General features: G+C 41.1%; 1 protein-coding gene and 1 pseudogene across 4 annotated transcripts in view; one reads left to right on the forward strand and one right to left on the reverse strand.

Annotated features, from left to right (window-relative positions):
• FARP1 (FERM, ARH/RhoGEF and pleckstrin domain protein 1) overlaps positions 1–26,542 on the reverse strand; it is a 356,237-nt gene that overhangs the window by 263,523 nt on the left and 66,172 nt on the right. The window lies entirely within an intron of this gene.
• LOC127043423 (uncharacterized) lies at positions 12,068–12,168 on the forward strand (annotated as a pseudogene).

Raw genomic sequence — 26,542 nt, forward strand, 5'->3', positions numbered from 1 at the left:
TGTGGCTCCACAAACTGCTCCACTCCGTTCTGCCAGCTGCTCTGCTCCGCAGTATAGCTTCAGGCTCCCCCACTAGTTAGCACAGTACTCAGTGCTCTCAGCTCAGCAATTCCAGCTCTTTAGTGATTTCAGCTCTTAGTGATTTCAGCTCACAGTAGGGGAGCCCCAGTGCTAGTGCACCATTAGCCCATAGTGAGTTCAGCTCAGTAACCTGTATCTAGATTCTTAAGGGTATCAAAAATCAACTCTGATATTCCACAGTGGAGAAAGGAGTAGGTGGAATGGGTGCTTCTGGCCCACACAAGAAGCCTACACCACCAGGTACAGATACCTGTCCCAGCCTCTCTCAATTCACTGGGTTTTGGAACCCATGTCCCTTGTCTAGCAAGTGCTATTTAGTTGATAGTGAAACCCTTTATCATAAAACAGTTTCATAGTACCTCATTTAATTAATCAGGGTGACAACACTTTATTCCTCCTGCCCCAATAACAAAGAAATTGGGGATCCCACAGCTGCGAAAGTAACCATTTTGGGCTGCCGTGGGCTATGCTAGGCGGAGTGGGTGTGCCTATGCAAACATGATCAGCCTCTGAAATTCTTTTCCACACTTGCCATAATTCAACACCAGATGTCAGGGTAGAGCTCATCCTGACTCTGCTTACAAATATATCCTATATATACTCTCATAGGTAGAAAATGTGAAGACAGATCCTATTGGTGTTCCCACAGAAACTACAAAATTGAGATAACTCAAGACTTAGAGAGAAACATTTTTAACTACTGCATCTACTTGTGGTAAGTAACAGCATTTAGATATTACAGTAAGGGAAGCAATAAAAACCCTTGAAGACAGTAACTTTTAACTGGACTTAGCTGCACTTGCTGCTTGCTTCCATATAGGAGTGCTTTGGCAGTTTCAGGAAGGTAGTGATGAGAGAAGAATGAGAGCAGAGAGCAAGTGAGATGGTAGTTCCCAGTTCACAGAATCATTAGTTATCCCACTAGCAAACTCGGGGTTTTGTCAATCAGTGCCTTATTAGGAGTGTGTGGTCAGCAGATATGCTGACAGTAGCCTTCTGTTTTTGTCTCAAAGTAAGATCTTTGGACCTAATTATCCCTCTCCTCCAGAGGTGGGCAAACTACGGCCTGCAGGGCTGTCCTGCCTGGCCCCCAAGCTCCTGGCCTGGGAGGCTAGCCCCCAGCCCTCCCTTGCTGTCCCTCCTCCCCCACAGCCTTAGCTCACTTGCTCCGCTGCTGGCGCAATGCTCTCGGCGGTGTGGCTGTGAGCTCCTGGGAAATCCGGGGGGGGGAGGGGCGTGGATAGGAGGCAGGGGCCGCGCCATAACCCCCTCCCCTAACCGGCCTGCAATACAATTTATGAAACCCAATGCAGCCCTCAGGCCAAAAAGTTTGCCCGCCTCTGCTCCACTCTTTTCAGGAACCTCTGACTAACATTAGTCCTTAGTTTTGGTCTCATTGACTAAAGCTTTGTTTAAGATAGCATTATGGATTAATTATTATCCCAGCTAGATAGACACAGTAAGGACATCCTCAGGAAAATTCCATGACCTTGCTTGCGCTCACTAGGCTTTTTTGCCAAAAATTTTCCACTGTTGTTTCCACTGGCTCTGTTCCACCACAAGTAGCTATGCTGGCTGCTAGGCTTTTTACCAGTATGTTGCTTAGTCCTGCTCTGATAAGAGTTAAACATCACAGTCCTTTTAAACACTGTCTGTCGCCTGTCTATACTAGCATTCTCACTGGTGGGGCATTAGCAACTGTGGGGAATTTTTTACGGGAGAAGGGGAAGCTCGTGTAGACCTGTCCTAAAGGCACAAAAATGCCTGATTGGGATTGTTTGCTACCTGAACGAGGTCTGAACCAGTCAATGTGGCCAGATCAAAGCATGTCTTATCGGTTAACTGTATTTCTCTCCCTCACAGCAGTTCATACAGGGATAATTTACAATAACAGTTTCTTTTATTGTTTTAGATTTAATTTGCACATTCTACTGTACTTGTTCCCTACTTGATGTTATCTGCTGTGGCATAAAAAATGGTTGTTGCGGACATTACTGAAATCAACTATGGATTTCGAACAAACAGGAACAGAAATAACAATCCGGATTCCATATAAATACAGTAATTCACAAAGGAATAATTTTCTCTTAGTATATTTCAAAGTTTTCTGTGAGACGACAGAGGTTTTTAAACTAATAGATATTTTCAAAATTCCATACAAAGTTTTTCTAAACTCCTAAATATCTAGTATTTGTAAGAAAACAGACATTTTGGTTCTCTACATCAAAGCAGTGGCTTAAACTTGCTTTTTTCTGTAACAGATACAAAACAAAATTACATGGGTTTTCCCCTTTTCTGTGAATTGACTCAAACTCTAAAGAACTTTCTAATCCAGAAAGGTCTGTGAAACATTGTTTTCACAAAATAAATATTGCCTCAGATGTGATGGATTGCAAATATTTATATTTATAGATATAGACATATATGCTGTTAGAAAGGATTTGTAAAATCAAGATACTGGGAAAAAAATCTATTTTTAGATTCTCTAGCCATGGTATTTTCTAACACTAAACACACTGAATTACCCAACAGTATTTAAACTCACTGTCTGTAGAGTACTTTGGAAACAAAGTGCTATACATACATTATTAGCACTGTAGCAATTTTTGCTCTTACATGGCCTGTAATGTAGTTGAGAAAGTCAGGCGGGCTTTAAAACTATGTCTAGAGGATGGGTAATATGCATACAAAGTGGATTCCAAGGACCACTGCTCAAAGGGAAACCATTAATTCTGAGAAGCCTTTGGACAGAAACAGCCAAGGAATTTCAAAGACTTTTTCCTCTTCTTTTTAAATCCTTCCTGCTCTAAATTAGGAAAACTGCAAATAAGCTTTAAAAAGAATCCTCAAGGCAGAGGCTGAGCTCTGGAGAATTCCAGGAAGGGGCAGTCTTAGCCCTTGCATGCAGCAGAAGCTACTGGTCTGCTTCCATGCTCCTGGAGAAAGGAAATGCCATACAGTTCAGAGTAGTGGTGCTGGAAATGAGGGAGTGGGGCAGGGCCACCCACTTTTTGAAAGTGACAGGGCCTGGTTCCTCCACTTTTCACCAAGGCAGACCCTGCCCCCTTCACCTCCTCTTCCCCCCAAGGCCCCGCCCCCAGCCAGGCCAGTGTGGAGCACAGCCAGGGAGACTGGGCAGTTGTGGCGGACCCTCCACCTGCCAAGGTACAGGGGAGCCGAGAGAAGCTCTCAACCCATGTCCCCAACCCCCAGACTTCCTGCCCAGCCCAGGGCAGGTGGAGGATCAGCAACTGTGTACCGGCTCCCCACAGCTGCCCACACAGCTCTTACCCCAGTTTATTATATTTTGTACTAATTGATCATTTTAATGATGCAAACGAGACCATACTTTAAATCATAAAACACAGATGGGCAAAGTAGTGGTTGAGTTTTCAACCAATTCTAAATTTCCTGATTTTTGAGCCTTTTGATCCTGATGTTGTATTAATGTTAACTTTTCACATGAAATATAAAACAAAACATGAAACCACAGCCAGCTGGTTACACATTCAAATTAATTCAATCCTGATATAAATAGATTCAACATAAAAATATGAATTCATAAACTGCTGAGAATTCAGTATCCTAGTTCACTGCTGGGATTAATTTCTTTTCAACAGACTGGTTGTCTAGAGAACACCCATAATACAGTAAATGAAAACATATGTATATGTTACTGCCAGCAGTGGGAATACATGTAACTGATGCATATTCAAAAAACAGATACATGGAGGGAAACTGCCGGTTTGGCACCCACTGGAATACAGAATAAGATCCACTTAGTAACAAGCTATTGTTTACAGCTGTTTTTCCCCCTCTCATTTTAGTTTTGAAGTTATTTCATTTGGAGATTAATCACATCTTCTTCAATTTACAGAAAGAAGCAGGTCAATAACCGGATCACAAACAAGTCAGATAATGCTCAGAGCATAAACAAAAATATTTTCTGTGAACTTCTTAAACAACAAAAAAACTTTGAAAATACAGGAATAATTTGAGTTTAAAATTTATTTCAGTTGCTCTTGAAACGCAAATAATTTGCAATACCTCGATCCAGATACCTCCAAAGACAAGCAGCAAAGAGTGCTGTGGCACCTTACAGACTGACAGACGTTTTGGAGCATGAGCTTTCGTGGGTGAATACCCACTTCGTCAGATGTGAGTATGTGGGTATGCATGCATCCGACGAAGTGGGTATTCACCCATGAAAGCTCATGCTCCAAAACGTCTGTTAGTCTATAAGATGCCACAGGATTCTTTGCTGCTTTTACAGATCCAGACTAACATGGCTACCCCTCTGATACATGACTCCAAAGACAGTAATTGATCATTTTTACTGGTTTGATTTACCTATCTTTTAAAAAGTAATTTCTCATTAGTGGGAGGGAGGGGGCTTAAAATGCATTTAGCTTTGGATAAACTTGATCATGTAAACTGATTGACAGCAATTCCCTTTATTTTTTAATTGTAGGGATGTTTTTGCTTAGTATTTCTTAATTGTAAGGATTTTAAAGGACTCTCTTGTAAATATCTATAATATTTTGTGACAGCCACATTGTACATGCCTTTTGAGAAGAATTTAGGTTTATAAATGCCCCTTCTGGGTACCAAAGCGAGAGAGAAGAATCAGAGTACTTAGGGGCATGAGATGAAATGTGGTATGGTAGCTGCCAATCCCCATTATGCTGTTGTCACTTGCATTAAAAACAACAGAAATCACTGGATGCTTTAGTAATTCAAGGTTAATGTGACAAAAATAATCTATGAAGTTAGTTAATTATTATAACAGGTCAATAATGCGAGGTATCTGGAACTCCTTGAGCTATCCAACTTAGGGCTCCTGGCATACAGTTTCTCCAGTGAAAGGGCACCTGTATTGTTACATGGCTCTACAGCCGTGATTCTCAACCTATTAATCACTGTGAGCCACATATGCAGACCACGTTTATTACCTGGGCCGCAGGCTGAGAACTACAGCAACTCCCCAGGCCTCCACACATACCACTATGCCCAGCACCCCCAGCCCAGAGACCCCTCCACAGTGTGGGACTAGGAGCGTAAACCCAGTGGTGGAGTCGGCAGCAGGGACCCTGGACTCTGTTGTGTGGGGCCGGGCAGCAGCCCTGATCCTGACCCTGGACCCTGCTGTGCAGGGTCCAGGTGGCAGCACCAACCCAACCCTGTCACCGACCCTGACCCCAGCCCCTGTTGTGTGGGGCCAGGTGGCAGCCCCAGCCCTGGACCCCACCACCCTTTAGCATGCAGCACAGTAGCTGTGAGCTAATTGGGCCACATGTGGCCCGTGGGTTGCAAACCACTGCTCTACAGTCTCACTAGATGAAAATCCTGAAAGAGTCTTACAAATCATGACTCAGAGTAAACAGCATGGTGAAGCAGAATGTGGCAATTTAATAAATACATCCTAAATAATACAGCAAGCAAGATAAGCCCTGAAGCTAATATGGCACAATTTGCTGGAGCCTTGTTAAATCTAAATCTACCAGAGGGTCTTGCAGGTTCTCATCATTAGCATGTCACACTGGGAAAACCGGACAGCAGGTAACATGGGGCCAAATGAGGATTCATGCCGATTCTTCTAAATGTCTTTGGTTAGATTTAAATATCAGGGCACTGGCTTCACAAGTGAATGAAAATGTTTAAAGTAATGAGCATCAGACTCTAGATTTCATATAATTTTTCAGACTAGAGAGAGGATGATCTTGTGGGCAAGGCACTGGGCTGGGAGTCAGAAGACTAAAATTCAGTTCCCAGCTCTGCCACAGACTTCTTGGGTGACCCTTGGTCAATTTCCTTGATCTCTTATGCCTCAGTTCCTCATCCACAGAATTAAAATACTTCCTCTCTCTCACACTGTCTGTCTTCTCTATTTAGACTATAAGCTCTCCATGACAAGGACTCTCTCTTCCTAGGTGTTTGTACAGTGGCTAGCATAACTGGCTCCTAATCTCGCTTGGGATTTCTAGGTGGTACCAAAACACAAATAATGAACAACGAAGTTTGAAATACAAGTAGTTGTCTTCATCCTGACATCCTAGTCTCAAATGTGGCTCTGTGTTACCAGACTGACAGTGTTTATAATTGCAGCAACACCAACTGGGCTGTCACCGAAATCATTTTTTAATTCCAACAAAACTGCTAGTGTAAAGATGTGAAATCTAACAGGATACGCTGATCTGCTTTGATGACTTATGTCAAGTCATGAATTAAGATCTTCATTCCTCCTCACTTGCTTCTGGTCTGTTGTAAAAACATGCTCCTAAAGATTTCACAGCTCAGTGAGGGAAGGCAGTGGCAGAGGGGGAGGAACAGTTTTTTAAATTCTCTTCCTGGGGGCAGCTTTGTTTCGTTTCATACAAAACAAATTAGGGTACATGAACTCCAAGATAAAGAAGAGACTCTGGCGCAGAAAGGGGTGTATACCAACTCACCTGTTGTGTCAGCCCATTTATAGGCTTCAGAAGCAGCTCAATTATTTTGGGCTATAAACATTCCACTGCTTACATAAATGATAGCTGTAATATTTAAATGTAATATAATTGAGATATTTGAGATTTTGTTCTTTGGATGTATTGGGCCAGGTTCACACACAGGTGCAGGCACCTCCTTGCAGCAGCCTGACCCGTTGCATCCCAGCACCTGACCTTCTCTTCAGGGAAAGCAGCTTTCATTTCCACTGGGGACACAACGAGAACCCTGCCAATGGAGGCTGCCTAGAGGATGTATCCATGCACCCCTCCTGGTGACTTAGAGAACACCCTTCCTCTCATCCTCTCCCACAGCAGAGGATTTGAAAATGCTTTCCTTCTCTGCCCATCCTCCCTCATATGAGCAGACATTCCAACACCAGGGTCCTCTGAGAATTTTGGTCCCTTTAGCAAATAAGAATAATTTAATGGATTTAGAATAACTTTTCAGTTTTAACTTCTGTTCCAACACCAGTGTTGCTCCACTGCCAAGCGGTAGCGGATGTTGGAGACCTTGCAAGTCAGCTTCCCGGTTGGAGAGAAATCAGTGATGTGGTATAAGGGTATACTCTGGGTGTCACTTGTTTTATTTATACATATATACCAGTCATGGAAAACAGGTGGTCAAAGAACATACAAGACAATTCTTTTTTTCAGTTCTCTCCACCCCACACCAATGCTTGGCTCCAAGACACCAATTCTGCCTCAAGAAATTACTGCAATAGGAAAGCACAAGAGAGAGCAAACTCTCTTGCTGGTCACACAGCAACTTCTCCAGAGACCACTGCATCTATGCAGAACCTTGCATAATAGAAAACCGACACTTCAGTATGTCTTCCTAAAACTAAAGATTTGCGCGCTCTCTCTCTCTCTCACACACACAAAAAACACTTGGGAGGCTGTACGCCACAGTGCCTCCTAGTAACACCAGCCATGCCAATATAAAGTAGTTCAACTGCCTGAAATCATGGATGTAACCACAGGGCACTGATGGACATATACAAAGAGCTGTGGATAAGTGAATGTAACTGATCAGGGAACAGAGTAAACCAATGTAGTCTGAGGTTAAAAAGGAGAATACTAAGACTTTGAAGGAAAAGACAAGACATAATTAAGAAAATTATGCTTGTTATGTGTGTGTATGAAAAGAGGTGAGTGCCCCAAATTCCTCAGAACATTGTTTCCTGTATAGAGGGCTCGTGTTTTGACATAAAGCAATGTTTAGGTAATAATAGGCAAAACAAACAGGGTCCATAAGACATGCCTAGACTATGGTAGTTTCACTGGTATAACTACTAGTGTAGACACACTGCACCTGTAACAAAACTTGGCTCTCTCTAGTGAGATTTACCCTGGTCAATTTCTCAGTGCAGCATACCCATAGGAGGGGGCTGCACTGTACCTACAAAAACCAACAAACAAAAACAACTTCACTATCAACAGATCTTATGTTACAATGTGGATATATCCCCTAAGGATCTAAGCATTCCCCACTTAAAATGTCCTGTTCCCTTATTACCAGTCTATGCACCAATATGGGAAACTTTGAACTTCTCCTAGATTCTTAGGTCTGTTCCATTTGAGAGAGAGGAGACACACTTGGAAACTGGGCAGAGAACAGAGTTAGGAATAGCCCCAAGTCCTGTAAACAAAACCAAAAATCAGGTTCTTTAGAAGACCATTCACTTTGACTTGGTCTATAAGAAATCAGTACAGACTTTGAAGAAAGATATTGAAAACCTGACTGTAAGGACACCTTCACAGTTGGGACTGCATCTAGTAGTCTATTCTGACAGTTTTAAGGCAATGTCCCACCACTGTGCTAGAACTGGTGCAGATCCACTGGAGGAAGAACAAGTGTGGATAAGATGCCATCAACTACTGATGTTTTTATAACTATCTTGGCAAGAGTAGATGACAGTGGTTAACAAACTGACAGCTACTCTACAACAGCGCTCCCACTGTTACCACCACCAGGGGAGATAGTGGAAAAAGATACAGGGGGAAAAGCCTCATATACTTTCCCCCTTCACTCCAGTAAAATGAAAAAGGTGTATGACTCTATTACGAGTTCTCTGGACAACTGGGAGGAAGGGAGATCTGTTAATTGCATAATTATATTTTAGAGTTACCTCAGCAATTTTGAAGAGGGATTTTTCTTCTTTCACCTACGTTACCAGAACACTATGAAAATGAAATAATGGAAAGCCTAAGCCTAAACTAATACAACGTTAGAACGTAAAGAAACAAAAGAAATCTAGAGAGTGTAGAGTGAAACTCAGTCCTTAATCCTCCTTGCTGTGAAAATGTATTGCTGTTCAAGTGGTTAGATCACTTCGACTTTCCTGGCTTTTGTTATTTAAGGCTAAACTGATAGACAAAGATGTTAAAAAATAAAGTTAGTATTTGGAGCTGATTTAGGGAGGAGCTGGAGGTTGCAAGCTGAGCCCAATAAGAAAACACACTAAATAGTGCAGGGAGTCAGACTAGATCATGATGATCCCTTCTGACTTTAGAGTCTATGAGTTTATGAGCACTCTTGCGCTGTTTCAATCCAATACCTGGGTTGAATTAAAAAAGAGACCTGCTCATTAAATTCCTTGCTGCTTCACAGAGAAGTCAAAGGATTTGTCTACACTACTACAGTGAAGACACTACCTACGCCTTAATCTTTTTAGTCTCTCCTCCTATGAAAACTGTCCCATACCCTTTGATCATCTTTGTTGCCTTCTCTGAACCTTTTTTAGTTCCACTAGAACTGACCAGAACGGAACACAGTATTCAAGATGCAGACACACCATGGCTTTATATAGTGGCATTGTGATATTTTCTCTTACTTACTATCCCATTCCTAATGCTGTTAGCTTTCTTGACCACTGCTTTGCATTGAACTGAACTTTTCAGAGGACTATGCACAATGACTCCAAGATCTTTTTCTTGAGTGGTAACAGCTCATTTAAAACCCAACATACATACGTGTGTGTGTGTGTGTGTGTGTGTGTGTGTGTGTGTGTGTGTGTGTGTGTGTGTGTGTGTGTGTGTGTGTGTGTGTGTGTGTGGAGAGAGAGAGAGAGAGAGAGAGAGAGAGAGATTGGATTTTTTTTTTCCCAATGTGCATTATTGTGCACTGACCAATGTTGAATTTCATCTGCCTTTCTGTTGCTCAATCACCCAGGTTAGTAAGATCCCTTTGTAACTTTTCACACTCAGAATTCCGTCAGGAGTACTACACCAAAAATGAAAAATAATGCACCAAAAAAATAAAAATGTTGTATACATTGCAGAATTTTTAAAAAATTATTTGTCAATAAATAAATATGGATGCTCCAGCACAGCAGCAGGGAGCACAGGACACTGGCTGCATGGAGGTGATCACCCAGCAGACCTGCCAACCCACCCCCAGGGACACAGACTCAGTGATGAGGCTGCACCCGACCCTGATACAGCACAAGGGCTGGACCTACCCAGACACACACCAAGATGGGGGGGTCTGGGTGTTGGGGGAGTGAGGCTTGGTGGGGTGTAGGTCCAGGTGCAGGGGCTCATTGGGGCAGGGTCGCTCATTGGCATAGTCCATGTACAGGTGGAGAGTGGCTTGTCAGGGTGTGCCTGGGTGCAGAAGAAGATGAGGCTTGTCGGGGTGGGAGTTCGTATGGAGGAGGTGAAGCTTGGCAGAGAATCAGGGTACGGGAGAGTCTGGATTTAGGGGATTGGACAGACAGGGGAGCAGTCCCCTCCTTTGATGGATAAGGAGCGATGGGGACAGGAAGCGGGAGGGTGGGAGGCAGAGAGTTTCCTGTAGCAGAGGGGGAGGGGGAAGATTTCTGGGGGTGGGTTTGACCCAGCCCTGGCCACTCCTTGCAAGAGAAGTAGTCGTCCTGTCCTCCGCCGGCCCAGGGGGACTAGCAGCTGAGCCTGGCGCAGGGTAGAAGCCACTGGCCAGGACATCCCCAGCCCTGTTCCCTTACCCACCAGTGATTTAGCACTCTGCCAGCTGCTCTCGGCTCCTGTCACAACGCGCCTGCACTGCTGGGGAGTGCCACATGACCGCTCCTGCAGTTTCTCTTTGCTTCCCCATGAGAAAGTCATTTTTCTGCAGGGAAACAAAAAAATCTGAGGGGGACATGAACTGTGCATGTGCAATAGTGCAGAATTCTGCCAGGAGTAATTCAGCTGCGGATGTCTTGATACTGAATAACTATCTTCTGCAAACTTTGCACCTTGACTGTTCACTCCCTTTTCCAGACCATTAATGAATTATATTGAACACCACAGGTCCCAATACAGATGCTTGTGGGACCCCGCTATTTATCTCCCTCCATTGTGAAAATTGACCATTTATTCCTACCCTGTATTTCCTATTTTTAAACCAGTTACTGGTCCATGAGAAAACATTTCCTGTTACCCCATGACTACTTAGTTTCCTTAAGAGCCTTTGGTGAGGTACCTTGTCAAAGGCTTTCTGAAAAATCAAAGTAGACTGTATCAACTGGAACACCCATATCCACGTGTTAGCTGATACTTTCAAAGAATTCTAGTCCATTTTAACTTTCCTCCCCAAAATAATGTCTATATATCAATATATTTAAATGTTCAATATAATATCCTAGCATGCTTACCATCAATTGTGTGTGATGATGGGGGGGAAGGAGGGAGAGAGAGACAAGGAATAAGTTTCTGTTTCCTTGTTTCATGATCATCAGTCACCCTGATATTTACTAACAGAGGCTCTCCAGGTTATCAGTGCAAGTCCTCCCAGCTTCCAATGCTTTAATATTCCTTGTTAGTGACTGATAGAGATATTTTATTTTTAGTTTCTCTCTGAGCTTTCTTATATGATTCTAACTTTTGAAAGGACTTATCCATTGCTTTCATTCTGGCTTCAATCAAATGTCCACTGACCTCTGACCTGGCAATTCAACGTATGATAAACAATTTTTAATTGCCCAGTAGTCTGAGCTGGAAGCAGACCATCCAGATAACTAAAACTGTAGGAGAGAAAATGCTGAAATTTTAGCAAACCCAGATTTTATACATGAATGTATTTCTACCACACTGCAAATCTAAATGTGTTTAAAAACAACAAAAAAAAAAAAAACACCCCAAAGCTACCCTATACTCAGACATATGTAGATCAGTTTTAACTGCAGTGCCCCACTAACCAACGTTTTTTGAGGTGCAGTAGTTTTTCCTGCTCCCTCTCAAAAAGGAAGACTCCTACAGGATTGACTAGGGCACAGATTCTGGCCATGCTCTTGAGCTTTTCCCATGTGGCTAACAGGAGTCTGAAATTAACAAGCACCACATTCCTGTACAGTTTCACATTGCTGCCCTGCTGTGGGAAAAGTTACTACCCAAGATGCCAGACTTGGGATTCTAGGTTAATTTCCTCTTTCAGCTGGCGACTTCAAAAGTCTGAAAACACACAGGGAAAACAGGCAGGGAAATTCATTTAAGAGCTCTCAGCAGTTGAATAGGCTGTTAAAAGGAACTATTAATTCAAATTCCAACCCTCTATACTAAAATTGGAGCGATACAGAGAAGATTAGCATGGCCCCTGCGCAAGGATGACACGCAAATCCAACCCTCTTAGAAAGAGATTGGGAAGGTAAACAAGTAATTGGTGAAAAAACAGTCAAAACTCAAATTTTTATAATGGATTATTCAAAATTTTCTCCTCATCATGCATTAACTCTAGATTGTTTCATAGCCAGGGAACAGTTTTTGTAGAAAATGAACTGAAACCAAAAGCTTTTAAACATCGTGATACATTTACAGATTTGTGAGAGAACAAGGCAGGCACTGCATGATGCATTCCTTGTTTTTGTGAAAATAAAATACATTAATATCTCCTGATTCTTCTCTGTGCATATAGGCTCACTCTCTCGTGCGTGCACACACACACACACACACACCCCTTCCTCCAAATCACACACTGTATGCTTGTTTTGCAGCCTCAAGCAGTTGCAAGACTCTGAAAAGAAAGGCTGGAATTTCTTCAAAGGGCTAGGAGAAACCTGATCTGTGCTCTTTTCCTCTATTTGGATAACTGAAAAAGCACAGCAAGTTTTCTGTCCTAATTGGCTAACCTTTGCCCACAGAATTCTGCTAGTAATTAGAAGGAAATTGTTTTGCAAGCAAAGATGATACAGGATATTTTACAAGAAGCTAAAATTAAATTTCAAATTTTTGTTTTTGTTATGTATCTAATGTTTTGTATTTAATTGCACTGTTACATTTGCACTAATGGCTTTTGGTACGCTAAAGAACAGATCATTAAAGAACAGGATTATTTTCATCATTATTATTGAAACTGAGACCATATCTAGTGCTAATGAAAGTGGGGTACTAATGGCACTGACCTGAGACAGGAATAACAAGGTCGGCCAACATAAGCTTCCACACAGGCAGCTTATACTTCTCCGTCCTGACCTGCAATATTTTCGCTAGCCCTGGGAAAATCTCTTATTGCAGGGGTCGGCAAACTCTGGCACGCGGCTCACCAGGCCAAGCACCCTGGCAGGCCAGGCCACTTTTTTACCTGCCGCATCGGCAGGTTCAGCCAACAGCGGCTTCCAGAGGTTGCCGACCCCTGTCAAAGCATATGGTAGTAATGTGATGGGGACAAGCATAAGGCAACCAAAAATCATTTTAAATTTTTAACCTAAGCCAGGATCTTATCTAATCCACTTAGAGATGAGCGTACAACAATCTATTAAGAGTTATTTTCAATACATTCATTTGACTAATTGATTATTAGCAAACAAAGAACATCGCTCATTTTACTTAGATATAAAAGTCTGCTACGTGTATTTTTCCTAAAAGTGTCTTTCCCCCACTCCTAAGAGGCCTGTCTCCATTACAAATACAACTATGTCAAGGGACAAATTTACAGAAGCATCCTCTAACCCAATAGTTCTCAAAACTTCTGTACTGATGTCCGCTTTCAAATAGCAAGCTTCTGAGTTTGACACCCTGCCCTTATAAATTAAAAGCACTTTTTTAATATATTTAACACCATTATAAATGCTGGATGCAAAGTGGGGTTGGAGGCTGACAGCTTGTAACTCCCCATGTAATAACCTCGCAACCCCCTGAGGGGTCCTGACCCCTAGTTTGAGAACCTCTACTCTAACCTGATTAGAACATTGTTTCAACTAGGGACACAGATAGAAAATTAACCACTAAGTAACAGAGCCTTGTACATGGACGTTTAGTATGACTATTAAGTATCAGAGGGGTAGCCGTGTTAGTCTGGATCTGTAAAAGCAGCAAAGAATCCTGTGGCACTTTATAGACTAACAGACGTTTTGGAGAATGAGCTTTCGTGGGTGAAAAGCATGAGCTTTCGTATTCACCCACGAAAGCTCATGCTCCAAAACGTCTGTTAGTCTATAAGGTGCCACAGGATTCTTTGCTGCGTTTAGTACGACTATGAATTCAAATAAATATGGCTCTATTTATCTGAATCCATAATATGCTTAATTTAAGAGGTCACATATTTACTTCAATTACCTTTAAATCTGTATAATTAGGTTATCACAAACTCAAACAGATATAGAACTGAATTTATTTTAATTGATCATTTAACACTTGTGAAAAATCTGGGGTGGAGAGTCCATTCCATAACATAATGCAAATCACCACACAGCATCTACACCTGCACCCACTACACAGACTAGAAACCCTCTCCTATTCCCCTCATTGCTTCCTTTCCTGATGTCCGGCATGGACTCAGCCATTCATCTATAACCAAATAACTCCCTGTCTACTGACCACATTCTCTAAAACAACTTTGCATCTATTCCACACAGAATATAGAAGGAAATTTACATATGCATACAATATTGTTCACTATCAGCAGTTTCAAAAAATCTGTGAAATAGCTGAAATACTAGACAAATATCTATATTATGAACACTGCTTACATGCGGTGGGTTCTAGAATCACCAATCAAACCAAGGTTAACTCTGGGCCCCCATCAACCCCACCCCACCCCTCAAAACACCTTTTTAAAGCATAGCATTAACTTTCTTTTTAATTACACACTTTTCTTTCATTAAGTTATTGAACACATTTACCACCTTAAATGTTTGTGCAGGTGGAGATATATATTTCTCAAAAAATCTTTGCGGCCAAACTTTACTGAGAGTGTGCTTTGGTTAAAAACCGGTGCTAGAGAAATATTAAACCTATGATTGAAAGAAATTGGGAGGACATTTTATGTTTAAATAAACATGACACTGAGATTATACCCTTTCCACACTTCTCAGTTGGTGGTTGTGCAGGCTGGGAATGTGTGGGAATAATGTTTTGTATTTTACCTACTGAGACTGAAGAAAAAATAATGTTATAAGACTCTGTCTTCCCTCTTCCCCGGCAAACACTCAGCTGGCTCTTTACCAGCTCCTCCTTTTCGGACAGGAGGAAAAATAAGTACATCCTGCTTCATCAGCCAGCTGGCTACCTTCTCCTGTCAGAGGCTTAATATACTTCCATAAAGTATTTGGCTGCTGTTGGATAAGTGACAACACTCTATAAGGCCTTCCTCAAACAGAATTCTCCCTCCTTTCTGAAAAGATGGCATACTAGCAGAAGGCTAGCTAGAATAAGTGATAAAATCGTTGGTAAAAAGAAGGAAAGGGTAGACTAATGGGAGAATGCACGTACTAATGCAAGCTTCAAGTTACGTTTTCAAACTTCTTGTCACATAATTTCTCTTAACTTTATCCTGTTTGAAAATATTTCAGTTTGACTAAGAGCAATATGACCAAAGTTATGCAAAACCTGTGAGCTTTGTGAGAGTACTACTTTTTAGATTCTGTAAAAATGTTTATAACTAGAAGAAGTATTTTCAATGGGGAAAAAAGCATTTAAAACAAATTCAAACTTGTTTTGAAATATACACATTCCCCTTCAGCGTTTGCAACTCAACCACTGAGAATCTGAAAATGAAAGACTATATGCAATAAACAAGAGAGTGAAGCTGATTTCAGTAACCCTTATTGTCTGAATTTAAGAGAAATGCAAAAAGGAAACAAAAACAGCATAAATAGGGAAGAGCAAATTGGACTTTTTCCCAAGTAATTTCCCTTCATTTGACATGTTATAATACAGGAAAGGACATCTGTTTTTAACAGATGATGATTTAAGTTGTCAGTTTCTCTTTAATGATACATTTGAATTGGCTCAGAAAAAATCAATCATTTTCTCTCATTACATAAGATGAAGATAAGTAATCAGAAGAGCAGCCTGAGCAAAATTTTATTGCTACATAAAGTGCTCCACTGTGGTTGGTCCATGTAACACATAGGCAGGCCACATTTTAGGTACTGGTTTAATTTATAACTGTTGGTCCAGATTGATCATATCAGTATAACAGGTTGTATTTTTGCACTTATTTTTTCATCAGAGTAGATCATTTCTATGAGCCACTAGAATCTAGATCATATACTCCAAGGTACGATGGAAGTATCCGACAGAGTCACATGAGCTTGTCTCAGTCAATATCTACTTAGGCCCTTAGTTTGATAATGAACACATCTGGCCAGATAAGAGGACAATAAAGCTGAACTATTTTAGGTCACATGACCCTGGTTCAGCCAATTAGAAGTATTTATCACATAATCCAAAGTATCTCTCTCATATTCACCAAATGAAGCCCCAGCATAATACCCTCAGGCCCCCAGCAGACCTGGGCAGAAAATGATTTTCCTCATCCACAAATATTCTTGAGATTTCAAACATTTTTCCATTCCACGCTGGGAGAAACCCAAGACTCTTCAATTCCCTCACTCCCGCCCAAAAAAAATGAGGCCCACCGCATTCCAAAATACTCAAAGGCCGGGTGGATATGCACTCACCTCAAATATGGGAGACCCAGGTATTAATATTTCACAATGCCTGATTTGAAGCAGATACTTGAACCCTGGTCTCTCTCAGCCCAGCTGAGTGCTTTACGTTCCATTTTCCTTTGGAGGAGAGATTAGAATCTTGGTCTCTTGCCTTCCTGGTGAGTGCCCTAACCACTGGGCTATGGAATCAGGCTCTCTCTGGCCCTATGCATATTTAATTACATGAAAAATGAAACAGCACCATCAGGGAAGACTGAGAGACACTCACTCCAAAATAAATGCTCTCTCATTTTGATCAGAAATTCCATCTGAGAAATGTCGCCAACAGAAGTTGTTAAATCTGTTCCTTTCCCACAAAAATATTCACTTTCAACAAATCTGCATTTTCTGAAAAAAAATGTTTAGTCAAAAAATTCCCAAACAGCTCTAGTCCTCAGCCTTGGAACTTGCTCTCCTTATCAATCTTCTAGAGCTGGAACTTGACGACCTTCAGGGCACAGTGCAAGATCCAACTATTTACTGAAGCACTTGTTTGAGGAGGGTCTGAGAGGGGAAGAAGTCCCATTTGGTGGTTCATGATCATCTGGGATCGTCGTTTTCCATGATAAAAAAAAATTTTCAATAAAAAAAAAAAAACACACCAAATCCACATTTTTCTGTGATTCAAATGAAATGCTGAGCTTTAGTCTTCCTAGCCACAATATATATAGGTGTCAGTTGGACACCATGTTTTACTGATACATTTACAATTTTAAGCAAGTTCGAAGCCTCTGAATGCCATCAATCATTACAATAAAATAAAATTAATTAAATGATCCTGTCACAGAGCATTGTTTCTTTACTAACTATTGTTGATAGCCCTACTGTTTCAGCCTCTTATTTTTGTTTCTTTTCATTCAGTTTATGTTTAACACTTTCTATGTTTTCTACAATTCTCTAACTTCAAAAACATAACCCATAGCCTTGCTACATACAGTACAGAACAGCACATTACTATCAACATGAAATTTGTCCCTGCCAAACACAGCAACGCCAGTTTTAGGGGTGATTTTTAAAATTTTTGACATCTTTTCATAACTTTACTCACTCATGTCTGGAGTGTGAAGTGAAATTTGAGATGCATTAAAACACAACTCCCTATACACTGTTGAGTAACCTATATGCTGAAAACAGTTTACTGAAGTATGTTTAGTTATGTAAATTTAAAGGGCATTCAATAATCAACCACAAGACAGGGAGGTTATGCACATTGAATAAGTGACACAGGTACTTTCAGTAAAATTTAGTTAATACTTAATATATGTTTTTATTTTTTCACAAAATGTAAAAACTAAAGATTTTCTGTAAAAACACACACAAGTTCTGCGTTTTTCTGTGGCAAACGAATGTCTAGGATCCCTGATGATCACAATTGAGTGATATGTGTCAAACCTCTGTTGGAGTAGATAGTAGATCACTAGATTGATGGATGGTGTGTTGTTGTTGCCCTTCAGAGGCAACCTTACATTCTTGTTGATAAAAACATCCCTAGAGGCTAGAGAGATGGGTTCATAAAAGATGAAATAAAAATAAGAGGCATTTGGGAATGATGGGATCATAATTCCATCAGGGGTTATTTATTATTTGTAGAGCGCCAAGGAGCCTGAAAGGAGTTAAGCGCTACAATATCATGGAAGTTGGGCAACTAGCTCTCTTATGCGCCTCTGAAAATCCTGCACAAGGCTTCTGTCCAATCTAAATCAAAAGAAACAATACAGTAAATAGGAACAAGAACCAATGGTTAACTCTTGCAAATGCCACAATTTTTGTTTTCTTAATAGTTTGGAATAGCAGTGATGCTAAATGACAAAAGCAATGCTGGACAGGCAATGGAGTGAGGAGAGCAAGGGTTGCATTGTGGTTAACACACAGGAAATGGGAGTCAGAATGTCTGGATTCCCTTTCCAACTCTGTCACTGACTTCAAGTAGGACCCTGGGGAAAAAACCCACCACTTTTCTGTGGCTCAGTTTCCTTATCTGGCTCAGAGCGGTGTTGTGCTGCTTTAAATTCACTAATGCTTGTAAAGCATTTTCTTATCTGGGACACTTATTGGAGTACCCAATGTTGTGAGACACCTCACTACTACCTGCCTTTATCAACGAGTCTTCTGTGCCTACCATGGGTCAAGCTCCCTGAAACCCCTAGCCTCTGGCAACAAAAGTGTAACCCTCTTGGGTGTGGTGTTCTGTCCTTTCTAGTGGCACTGAGATCACTTAGAGATTAATGACTCTGCTTCAGCCTTAGCTAAGGGCCATGTGGCTTTTAGCTTATGTAGTAGAGTCTTATGCATTTAGCTCCAGAGATTCCAGGTTCGATCCTGCCTGACGACGATGACAGGGTCTGTTGGCGTTACACAGGCACTGCCTTGCAGACCTTGCTCTCTCTGGTACAGGTTAGCAATAGGCACACATCAGCCCCCGAGTCCTCGGAGCGTCCCTCTGCAGTGCCTAACACCTGTTCCACTGAATAGTCACAGAACTCTCAGAATCACTACTCCTAAAGGAATAGTGCAGCCTGCCTTGCAAGATTCAACTCAGGATCACCACTCCGCTTAGCACACAGCATTTATTTATTTTTTATATACATAAAGTGAAAACAAGAATAAGTTTATAATCAAACAGATTCAAGTGAAAGTGAGTAAGAATAATGGAAACAAATGGCTATATATAAAAAAAGCACCACTTTCTAGAGACTAAACTTAACTAACAAGGCATTCCCCTATCTCCTACAAGATTGCTTACCCTAAGTTCTCCAGCATTCTCCATCAATTTGGTTAAGAGCCCTTCTCGTTAGATCAAGCCTACTGGTAGCTTGTCCTCGTGGGCTGAAGGAACAACTGGTGGTTCAACAGCACCCCAGATATAGTTTCAGATTTCCTTGTCTTATACCTAAACAGGATAACTCTTGCTGTTTTTTTCCCTCCAACTCCTATAATATTCATTACCATTTTGCTCAGACTGTAAATGGGTGTTCATTGGGAATGATACAATCTCAATTTGCACATGACCAGCCAGAGTGAGAAGTCTCTCTTGCCCCCTGCCTGCCAAGAGCATGTGGATTACCTTTTCGTAACCTCTCTTAAGCCACAGATGTAAAGAACAAATTTTTAGTATATATACACACACAACTCCTCACATATTCTCCATACATACACCTCACAATGGTTATGACCACCAGTGTGACACAGGCTTTCATTAGAGACCTTACATGATGTCTAGTCTAGGAGCATGTGTAATTCCAGAGGCAAGTTAATGATAGAAAGGTACCAGAAGTGTCATCTGATTCATAAAAATCTACGGAATCATAATTTCAATGGTGTCATCCTCTGCAGTGTAGCAGGACACTCGCTGTACCCCAGCTCCCGGTCCCCTGGTTGTGGAAATTTTGATAATACAATGTTAACAGAAATAGGTCTATTTGGGTATCACTCAAAAGCCCTTCCTCCCACAAACACAATGGTACCAAATATGACAAACCTACAACTATTATGTAGATATATATTCAAGAAAATGTTGAAAAAGCAACAGTTCTTTAATTGTATTTTAATACAGGGGTGCATTGCTTAGATAATAGACACTGATCTTTGGTAATCCTAAGGAAGTTAGCCTTGATGTGCAGACCCGAAAACATTTATTCATCAAAGCCATAATCAGTGTTGTCTCTATCTAGGGCACCACTGCTAGACACATTGGCACACTGATCCTCATACACACACACAAACAGACCCTCTGTACAAGGCAGGCTGATGGCCAAACATTTGCAGTGCGGTGAGCAGCTGGTCTTCTCACACAAGCATTTGATTTGCTGAAGGACTGACACCTCCCTTACCTTTCCACTAACCTGCCCACAGAATGAGATTTTACTACATTATGCTCCCAAACTAAGTCCCTTGGTGAACTGGACACCTATACCCTCTGGCAGTGGGCATCAAAAGATCCTTGGGTCACAATATCCTCATTCTGCAGGGTCTATATAAAGTTCTGGCTCTAGAAACCTAGCAAATTTTATGCAATCCTAGATCCATTCTCTACACAATCTTCGTCCCCATTTGCTTTCCCTTAGCTTCATGTCAGCTTTTGTCCTCCCCGGACCCCATCCTTCTTTCCTTTCCCTCTTCACCACATTCAATACAGGAGAGGGAGTGGCCAACTGTCACCAGAGCAGTCTTGTCCTCCTATTCAGCAGCCATTGCTCTTCTTCACCTACTGCTCTGCCAGCCATTCAGTAAGTGAAGGCATGTTAATTCACTAGCGTGACGACAACCCCATGAATTTAAAACAGTCCCTTTCTGTGACATGCTTTAAACAATAATTCTGTTTATAAAGAACTTGAACGTGGCATCACCCGTATGCTGCGCAAAGACAAAACAAACAAACAGTTTCAGAAAGAGCAAAAAGGCTCCATCACAAAAAAGTACCCAAACCAGCAGACAGAAGGCCCAGCTGCACCAGTCTCAACTGCTGACATATGAGGCAAGGTAACAAATAGCAGTTTAACACTAATGCATGTATACTACTTTATAACACTATAGTAATCTATGGGTGAAAAAAAATATCTTAGATATATATGGCTGTAATATCTGAGTGCTTCACATGTTAAATATTTATCCTCACAACATTCCTAAGCAGCAAAAAACTGGTATTATTCCAGTTTTATAGACCTGAGGAATGGAGATGCTAAGGTCTTGTCTACACAAGGAAAAAGCCCAGAATCACTAGAGCAGAATCACTATTGTTGAACAGCTAATTGCATTAGCTCTCTGTTTCAACACTCTTATTCTGCACTATGAGTGCCTTTGTGTGGGTTAAGTTAAAAACAGATTAAGCTACAGTGCACAAAGGCATACTTAGTGCAGAATAAGATAGTCCATGTGGGGAGGTAGTGTGAAATAGCTACTGCTCTTTCATTCACAAGCGGGGTATTTTGCACTCACTTCGCTTCATGTATTCCCCATGTAGACAAGCCCTTAGTGAATTGCCAAAAGTCAACAGGACTTCCGTGGCAGATGAAAGTTATTTATCTCATGGAAAATAATGAGTGCAGCCAGAGTAACCAGAACCCCAAACTGAAATTTTCTTCTGTTACAGTATTTTTCCTCATTGAAATATTGTTTACATTTTATAATTTAGATTTCTATCACTAGAATTCAAAATACTTTGCAGTTTGTGTGAACCAGCTTGTCTTTTTCAAGGTATTGTAGCACCACACTAACACATATTTTGTTAGTTCATTTAGTATGGGTTTCCAGACACTGACGAAGCATAAGCATATAATTTTTTACTTATACTTTCACTTTGTGTTCTATGAAACTTTACTTCATTGTATTTCTTTTAATGAATTACCTGGAACTGGAGTAATAGAAAAGGGGAAAATACAAAGATTTTTAAGTCTTTAAGTTCCCCAGTATAATTTTACAAAGGTGACTGAAGGACTCAAGAATTCTGTTTTCCTCATCCCTCACACATCCATCCCAATAGCAAAAACTCTGAAAAACAAAAGATTTTAATATGTACAGTCAACCAAGAAAGAAGGAAGCCCTTATTTTTCAGGTCAGGTACGTTAACAAAGGTTCTAAGTTCCCCTACAGTCAGTCATTTTATTTCTTTTTAAAATTATTTTTAGAATCATATTTTACAGATTACAAGAAATTGTATTGCATATTAGTTTAATTACTAAATAATTTCTAAGAGGCAAGGTCAAACTTTCTGACCCATTCCCTCACCTTAAAGGGTCATTCTCTTTGGAGTGTGCCCATCTCTCTTTCAACTTGGATACCATGATGCTATAACAGTGCTAAATGTATATAGCAGTCATACAGTAAGGGTATGTCTACACTACTGGACGGATTGGCGAGTAGTGATTGATCTATTGGGGATCGATTTATCGAGTCTAGTGTAGACACGATAAAATCGATCCCCAATCACTCTGCCGTCAACTCCGGAACTCCACCGGGGCGAGAGGCGGAAGCAGAGTCAACGGGGGAGCAGCAGCAGTCAACTCGCCGCCGTCCTCACGACCAGGTAAACTGACCTAAGATACACCGACTTCAGCTACGCTGTTTGCACAGCTGAAGTTGTGTATCTTAGGTCGACCCCCCTCCCACCCAGTGTAGACCTAGCCTTATAGAAGTAGCATTACCATGGAGTTAGCACTAGCAATTTTAACATACTACCCTCTACCAGCTCAAGTGTTTTTTCCTCTAAGCATCATAGTTGAATTATCTCCCAAGAAATCCTACATCACATCAACAATTATCTGGTTGGCTAAATCAGAGATATGCAATTTATTTTGTAATGAAATGCAAGGGATACAGACCTGGAATGTCCTGCAGAGGTTGACCTTTCCACTGAAATGCACTTACCTGTTTAAAGTCATTGTATAATCTCTTCCATGAGATAAATGAAGAAAATGCAATGACTGTGTTCTGTTTATGTTAACAGAATAAGATTAATTGCTCTTAATCCTGTTTCTCTCCTTTTTAATCGGCACAGTCCAGCCTGCCTGGTACAAAAGTTTAAAGGCCTACTTATTTCACATCTGGCACGAGTCCATGGAGTTTTATTTATTTATTTTAAACAAAGGCTTCACTCATGAATCCATTTCACTTTTCACAGAGACTGCACTCCCCAAGTACCGATGCTTTCACTCATTTCTTTTTGCAGTTTTCAGAATTAAGACAAGCATATTGTGACATAACCAGTAAGTCTGACAAAATGTGATTTGTTTTTTTCTTACTCAAAAATGTTGGTTTTTAACAGCTACCGTGGCCTTTAGCAGACACACATACATACAGCATCTCTTCCATAGGATATAAAAATATGAATCTACATCAGGGTTTAGTGAACCCTATATGTAGAATGCTGAAACTGATTCATGATTTACAATACTTCAGATTTTTAAATTCGGTGCTGCCTGACATCTATAAAGAGGACATATGGCTGCATAAACAGTTGCTTGCTAGTGAACAGAAACCCAAAGCTTTTTACCTCAGAGTTGCTTTTTACCTCAGAGGACTTGAAAGTGATAGGTCATCTTAAACTGATAACTCTGAACTTCAACTAAACCTGTCAAGGAAAATTGAGAACCTCAGCTAGTCTTACCATGAATCCTGACAATTAATGCTTCCCAAAGTCTTCCTGTGGGACTGAATATTCTTAAGTAGCTTTGGTAGGAAATGGTTTCCTTTGTCAATTTTCCAGTGCTTAAGGAACATCTAAAAACCTAAAACATTTTCCTATACATATTTTTTGGCAATAGTGAGAATTCAGCACTGGTGAGCATCTTTTTACTTCTTATGAGAACTCTTCTCATTTAAGATTCAATGTAATACTATAATTCCTTCACATACACAAAGGTTATAATCCTTTTTATTTCTCTCAAATAGCACTGATTAAATCCTTTATTTTTCACTTTTGTTAATCCATGTTGTGACTTCAGAGGATTGAAGGTGAATATGGGAACATCAACTACTTAGCTGTGGACATACTGGGTCAGATCCTCTGATGGTGTAAATAAGTTAGTGTCTGTGACTTTAATGGAGCTATGCTAATTTACATCAGCTGAGAACGTGTCTTATGAATGTTAAAAGTGAAAAGAAGATTTTCCACTGAATTTAAAGTGGCTTCAGGTACAACTTGTTTTGTTCTGTCAAAATGTGCTGGTAAGAAAACAGAAAGATCTTTCTATAACTTTTTAGAAGTATTATGAAGAGCTATACAAAGTTCTGAATGTAGGACACAAAAACGGATGCATTCAGAGACAAGACAAAACTGATAAGATTTTAAAAAGGGGCTGGAGAAGGGAAGGAATAAATCAGAAGACTCATACCAGATAATGAGGAAGTGCATGTGAAAAATGTATTAAGAACAGATCATCATCTGTGCACGACGAACTGCCCACTGAATACTATCCAATATTTGTTGTAAATTCTTCATCCCTCCGGCTCCTCCCTGTCCCCCACACTCACTCACTCTCTCTCCCACACTTTTTCCTTCAAGCAGATTATTAAAAATAAATTCAGTAGGAAAAGTACAATGTATCTGGGGTGGAGGAAGAGAGTGAGGAACCTGAGAAAGCATGAGGAACCTGAGGGAAGACAGGAGTGAGAGAGAGGGTGGAGATACTGCTGAGCAAGTTAGAAGGGAAGGTAGCAGTGAAAGGAATGGGAAAAACGTGTGCCTGCCGCTGCCTCCTTTTCCATTATAAAATTTCACACTGTACGAATATTTGTATCAGCCAGCAGACCACCAAAAGGCAAGTTGGCACTGAATCATAACCCAACATTTGCTATTTGTGGTGTAGCTGTCACATTTGTGCAATTTCTATCCGTCAAGGGCTTCTTTTCTAAAGAAAAACTCTTTAGGCTATTTCTGCTATTTATTGTTTTGCTGAGGTCCTCCTATTAAACTCTCTTTTACACACAGTGTCTCTGATATATCACATTTGATTCAAAAATTGGACTTTACTAAGAATAATTTCAATGCACAAATCTTGCAAAAATCTGTTTTTATAGGTTGGGAACATTAACAGGTATTTTACATGAAACTGCTTGTATAAATCACACCAGGAGAAATTAACCATTACCTATCTACATGCCTATCATAGTCATGACAAGAACCTCATTTACTATGTTCCATTTGTAACTTAGACAGCATCTTACAAGTGAGCTGTCAACTTTACCATGCTTCTGACTTGTATTTAACTTTGCACATTGACAGTGTCCCTTTAAGGTTGCTTTTATGGTAAAGAAGGAACATGTTGTAATGAACCCTCCAACACGATTGTGGTTGTACTACTTTTATCAATTTTAAACTGACTAGATTTAATGCAGATGGCATCTCCCACCTTCAGGACACTATAAGTCGTCGATGTCATTTGTAGAGTTTGCAGCTATGTGTGAGGTCTTTACTATACTACAAAACAGAGGGTTCCTGTTTTTGCAGCACAGACAAGGCCCTGATGGTCTGAACTCTGTACGTGCTCTTCCATACAGCCAATAGGCTACTGGATAGCGCAGAAGCTTAATGCAGTGTCTCTGGTGAGGGATGAGAACACCAGCAAACTCCAGCTGATGGCTGGAATGGGAGATACTGAAGACTTTACCAGGATCTCAAGATCTGTTTGTCTGGTGCCAAACATGGCTACATAGACTGGGGCCAAGCCAGTTCTTCCAGAGAATTCCCAAACTAGAAAAGTACCAGGGAATGGAACCCGATGGGCTGGGAGGGGCACAGCAGTTGTGGAGTGGGGGCATGGGGAAAAGTAAATTGCAAAGATGGCATGCACAATACCAAGCCAGGCACCTCCGCCCTGACCAGGAAAAACGGCAGCTGACAGGGTAGGGGCTATAGAAGGGGAAGCACTAGAATTTGAAACTGAACAAAAGCTGTTACTTTTGGTGTTCAAAGTATGGATGAGTTGCTGCCATAGCTACTACTTCTATCATTTCTTACAGGTTATTGTAATGGCCAGTGTCACTTATGTCCCCAGTCATTGTAGGATCAGGCAGACAGGTTCCACAGTGGTGGAACAGCTTACAAACCTGAGGTCCAGGAATAGAAGAAAAAGTAACACAACCTAACCCTGGACATGCAAAGGGAGATGAAAAAGGACTATCTGGATATTCTAATTGAAAAAGGAGAAAATGAGGACCCATTGTGAAGAAGCAGGACATGGGCTCAGGAAAAGATGGTTACTCACCTTTGTAACTGTTGTTCTTCGAGATGTGTTGCTCATATCCACTCCAGTTAGGTATGTGCACGCCGCGTGCACATTCGTCCGAAGACTTTTACCCTAGCAACACTTGGTGGGTCGGCCGGGCGCCCCCTGGAGTGGCGCCGCTGTGGCACCAGATATATACCCCAGCCGACCCAGCCACCTCTCAGTTCCTTCTTTCCTTCAAACTCCGACAGTGGGGAAGGAGGGGGGGTGTGGAATGGATATGAGCAACACATCTCGAAGAACAACAGTTACAAAGGTGAGTAACCGTCTTTTCTTCTTCAAGTGCTTGCTAATAACCATTCCAGTTAGGTGATTCCCAAGCCTTACCTAGGCAGTGGGGTCAGAGTGAGATGTGGCGGAG

This window comes from Gopherus flavomarginatus, chromosome 1 (assembly GCF_025201925.1).
Source record: "Gopherus flavomarginatus isolate rGopFla2 chromosome 1, rGopFla2.mat.asm, whole genome shotgun sequence".
NCBI lineage: Eukaryota > Metazoa > Chordata > Testudines > Testudinidae > Gopherus > Gopherus flavomarginatus.